At 42.3% G+C, this 5,546-nt stretch overlaps 1 pseudogene across 1 annotated transcript; it reads right to left on the reverse strand.

Moving 5' to 3' along the window:
* Positions 1–440: 440 nt before the first annotated feature.
* Positions 441–1,426, reverse strand: LOC308250103 (glyceraldehyde-3-phosphate dehydrogenase-like; annotated as a pseudogene). Its single transcript has one exon. The product of its transcript is annotated as a glyceraldehyde-3-phosphate dehydrogenase-like (transcript).
* Positions 1,427–5,546: the final 4,120 nt, after the last annotated feature.

The following is a 5,546-nucleotide window of genomic DNA, read 5'->3' on the forward strand; positions in this document are numbered from 1 at the left end:
ATTTAGAAGGCTTTGAAGACAGAAAGACATTTAAATTTTTTCAATGTCACCTGACTGAAAATGTAAACTTTCAGAGCCTGTGTAGTGTTGATGTGGGTCAACATGATGTGAATATATGTTTAATTTGCTGATAAAATCCCTTTAGCTATATGTCTATACTGTTTTATTTTTTCATTATCATCTTCTTAGGAAATATAATTGTTTTGTGCTTGCTTACATTGAATTCATGCTTACCTGAGGCATTTGTTCCCTTTTTTTGGGGGGGTGACTTTATTAATGGTGTATGACAAGATGGGGCTTCCTAAGCCCCTCCCCTTCTTCAGGGTGTCTGGATGGAAACTGTGGAGGTCAGGAGATTCTCAGTGTGTTGGGCGTTGATTTGCTCTCTAGCAGCTGAGCACCTCTTTTCCTCTAGGTGGGGCTGGTGGTCCAGGGGGCTCTTACTCCTTGGAGGCCGTGTGGACCTAAAGGTCCACCACCCTGTTGCTGTAGCCAAATTCATTGTCATACCAGGAAATGAGCTTGGCAAAGTGGTCATTGAGGGCGATGCCAGCCCCAGCATTGAAGGTGGAGGAGTGGGTGTCACTGTTAAAATCACAGGAGACAACCTGGTCCTCAGTATAGCCCAGGATGCCCTTGAGGGGGCCCTCTGATGCCTGTATCACTACCTTCTTGATGTCATCATATTTGGCAGCTTTCTCCAGGTGGCCAGTGAGATCTACAACCCACACAATGGGGACACGGAAGGCAATGCCAGTGAGCTTCCCATTCAGCTCAGGGATGACCTTGCCCACAGCCTTGGCAGTGCCAGTCGAAGCAAGGAGGATGTTTTGGGCAGCCCCTTGGCCGTCACACCACAGCTTCCCAGAGGGGCCATCTACAGTCTTCTGGATGGCAGTGATGTCATGGACTGTGGTCATGAGTCCCTCCATGATGCCAAGGTTGTCATGGATGACCTTTGCCAGGGGTGCCAAGCAGTTGGTGGTGCAGGAGGCATTACTGACAATCTTGAGGGAGTTGTCATACTTGTCATGGTTCACACCCATCACAAACCTGGGGCATCCACAGAAGGGACAGAGATGATGACCCTCTTGGCTTCACTCTTCAAGTGAGCCCCAGCCTTCTCCATGGTAGTGAAGACACCAGTGGGCTCCACAACATACTCAGCACCAGCATCACCCCATTTGATGTTGGCAGGATCTTGCTCCTGGAAGATGGAGATGGACTTTCTATTGATGACCAGCTTCCTGTTTTCAGCCTTGACTGTGCCCTTGAACTTGCCATGAGTAGAATCATACTGGAACATGTAGACCATGTCATTGAGGTCAAGGAAAGAGTCATTGATGGCAACAACATCCACTTTGCCATAAATAAAAGCAGCACTGGTGATCAAGTGCCCAATACGGCCAAATCCGTTCACTCCTACCTTCACCTTGGTGTCTCAGGGTTGTGGCTGGCACTGTGAAGGAAGAGCAGCTGTCTGACGAACAGAAGGAGCGGAGAGCCAGATCTGTTCCTTTGTGCCAGGTTTACCTGGAGCCTGGGCAGTGCTCATGTGTAAGGAATGAAAACTTTCAGCTTCAGAAAAAAGCAGATGGTAGAATGTGTTGTTACTAGGCTCTCTTTAATGTTCAGTGCCATTTGCCAGAAGTAAGATCTCAATTAATTTTTGAAAATTCAAAAATATTATTGGCACCTGGAGGCACTATATAGAAATGCCCTCTGAAGAAAAGGGAAAAGTTGCCTTGGGGAGGAGCAGCAGATGGGCCATACAGTTTTTGCTCAATCTTAAAGTTTCAGAAGAAAGAAACAAACTTTTAGGCTTCTAGTCTCTTGATTTTTAGTTTAGCATTCTTGAGATTCTTTGACTATTGCAATTTTACTTTCTTTTTTATTTTTTCCCTAAGTTTGGTGCTGGCTGTAAAACAGATGGTGAATAAAGAAGAGAATTTACTCGAGTCTATTTCATAGTTCCCTCAGCCACCCTAACTCATTCAGAATTGATTCATTCATCAACCATAATAGTTTTATCTTCTCTATAAAGTCAATAAATGTCCTGCTTTTTACACTGGAATAATAAAATATTAAGGTAAAAACACACCATATTAAAAAAAAATGTTCTGCATATTCTTGGGGTCTATTGAATGCCTGTTCCAAAGGAGAGGTTGGGCCTATAATAGGAAAAAAAAAAAACTTAGCAAAACTTCTATACAAAAGCCATAGGAGAATATAGCATGCCCAGAACTAAGTGTGTACATGGGTGCACACACACACATATACACTGTACTTATGTCTTGATGGACAAGTCACCAAAAATGTGGGGCATTTTAAATATATATATCCTAATATACTGTATAAAAAGCCGGGGGCCATCATTACTTAAACAACCAGAGGACTACCGAACACAGGCTGCATGGGGCAACACGGCTGGCAGGGGGGTTAGTGAGGGACGACCAAATGACTGAACAGCAGGCTGCGTGGGGCAACAAGGCCGGCAGAGAGGTTAGTGAGGGACGACCAAATGACTGAACAGCAGGTTGCGTGGGGTGACCAGGCCGGCAAGGGGGGTAGTTGGGGTTGACCAGGCTGGCAGGGGGACAGTTTGGGAGGACCAGGCCAGCAGGGGGGTGCAGTTGGGGGTGACTAGGCCAGCAGGGGAGGCAGTTAGGGGCAATCAGGCAGGCAGGCAGATGAGCAGTTAGGAGCCAGTGGTCCCGGATTGTGAGAGGGATGTCCGACTGCCGGATTAGGCCTGATCCTCGGGATCGGGTCTAAACCAGCAGTTGGACATCCCCTGAGGGGTCCTGAATTGGAGAGGGTGCAGGCTGGGCTGAGGGGACCCCATGCACGAATTTTGTGCACTGGGCCTCTAGTATATATATATATATATATATATATATATATATATATATATATATACACATATATATATATATATATATATATAAGCCTAAGCGACCATTATGCTTGAACGACCTGAATGACCAGTTGCTATGACACACACTGACCACCAGGGGGCAGATGCTCAATGCAGGATCTGCCCGATGGTGGTAAGTGCACTCCCACAAAGGGAGTGCTGCTCAGCCAGAAGCCAGGTTCACAGCTGGGAAGTGCAGCTGCAGGGGCAGGAGCCTCTCCTGCCTCTGCGGCAGCGCTACTGGGCAGTGGCAGCAGGCAGGTGCAGCAGGGCCAGGATTAGTGGCAGCAGAGCTGTGCCCAGCCCCAGCTGGGGCTCCTCCCCGGCCACCTGCTGCTTTAGCCCTGCTACATCCCCCAAGGGGTCCTGGATTGTGAGAAGGTGCAGGCCAGGCTGAGGGACCCCACCTGTGCAAGAATCTGTGCACTGGGCCTCTAGTCTATAATAATAAAAGCCTAATATGCTTATTAGGCTGGACATCCTTCTGGACGAAGCCACAGCAGCAGGGGCCAAGGCAGAGGCGGCGGCCACCGCCATGGGCAGGGGCCAAGCCCTTGCACGAATTTTGTGCATCTGGCCTCTAGTATAACTATAACCCTCAACCTATTTTGCTCTGGCAATGTTTTCTCTTTCCATATATTGTGTATTCTTACCATCCAAAAAGATCTTATTGATCATTAATTCAAATAAAAATGTGTATTAAGTGTAAATTTTCAAGTTGCATGTATCTCTATGGTGTTGAATCATGCTATTGGGAATCAATAAGGTAGATTTTGATATATAATATTGTCTTCAGAAATCTCAGGTGTCAATTCTCAGAATGGAAGAACACCATATGTCACTAATGTCTGAGTTTTGCAGGAAAAAAGAGGGAATTCAAGATGGGAATGAAGTGAATAGGACACAGTCATGATGGCTTCCAAAATGGCTGATTTGGGGATGGACCGGGGATCTTTTCAGAAGCCTAAGTTGGTGCACATTCTTCTCAGCCTCTGATAGTGCTAGTGTCCTTCAATTATGCAGTGAGCTGAATCTTCAGGATAATCTGGTATAATTTAAATTAGTAATTAATTGATGTGAGGTAAAATCAATGTAAATATTTATAAAGGAGCTTGAATCAGTGCCTGTAAGTATTTATAAATAAAATAATAAAATTAGATAGAATGATGAAACTATTAGCTTCACCTGACAGCCTGAAATTGTTTTAGTGCCAGAAAGTTCTTTCTTCCATCTAATATAATGGTAAAGTGCCTGAAATAGTGTTTGGCCTTTAAGGCATACTCATATAATGGAACTGTACACATTGTAAAATATTTCATGAAGCCCATTATTTTCAGTGCTTTGCATATAATTTTTATTACTTCCTGGAATTTGTATAAATTTTTCTATTAGTTCCTTTAGGGCAGAGTTTATGGCTTATCTACTGTTATTTCTAGATCCTGGTAGAATGCAGGGATATAGTCAGTGTCCAGTAAAAATATCCTTGTATGCTAAAATATTAAAGCTAATTTGGGAGCCCAAAAATAGATTCTTTTGAATTTATATCTTGTAAATATTATAATAATTTCATAAATATGGGTCTGATTGCAGTTTTCATTAGTTATTTTATAAAAGCCTCACTCCCTTTGCTATATAATGAGTTCCTTGGTCAGAACCAATGCTGTCGAGAATAACATAATGGTATGTAAAGCATTTGTAAATCAGTGGGGGTTGGTTTTGGCAGAAGTGTTATGTTCAGAGAATGGAATTACATACACAGGATAAATACCTACTCACTGAGAATAAAGTGCAATTCTTTCTATGGGGAATATGGTTTCATATAATCAGACACCACTCATTTCTTTAAGGGCAACTAAGGTCACATGGTAATTTTGTGGTTCATAGTCAAGTGTTTGGTCTTAGCCAAAGCTCAGTAGCAAACTTGAAGCTATTTCTCAAAATAAAAATAGTTTTTTTTGTAAAAGATGGCAAAGCAGTATTCAAAGATATTCAGATTCTTTACTATGATTCACCTGCTAGTGACTCCACACTTCACTATCTGCCACATATACTTCAAGCATCATTGGATCTGTGGTTCATGTGTCCTAAATGTGTACTTCAGATGGAATGTTTTAGGGATCACAAATTGCAAAACAATTATATAGATTCCAGAGTAGTTCAGCAATGATGACAAGGAAAATATATACAAATATTTATACATTACTTAATATGAATATTATAATTCACTTGTGTTTAATAAAATGTACATTTTATTAATCAAATGTATAATAATCAATTAAGTATAACACTATTTATAGGTACCAAGTCTTAGCCAAAACATTTCCACTCATTGTTTTGTTTTTTGTAATCACCCTTTGGATGGAAAGAACTAATTTTTTATTGAAAAGTTCTAGAATCTGAGGTGTACCAAAATGTGTAAATGTAGACTATAATAGTGCTTGGGCTTCCAGCAAACATACATTTTATAATTTCATGTAATAGATTAATAAATAAATTTCTTTCCCCCTTACCCCCTCCCTCCCCTACCTTCTCTCTGAGGTTTGAGCATCTGATCGAAGTTTCTCTGTTTCTGGATCTGATTTTTGTTCATCAGTTTATTTTGGGGTATCAACGGGAGTGGGGTGGGGGG

Source organism: Plecotus auritus, assembly GCF_963455305.1.
Source record: "Plecotus auritus genome assembly, chromosome: 6".
Lineage (NCBI taxonomy): Eukaryota > Metazoa > Chordata > Mammalia > Chiroptera > Vespertilionidae > Plecotus > Plecotus auritus.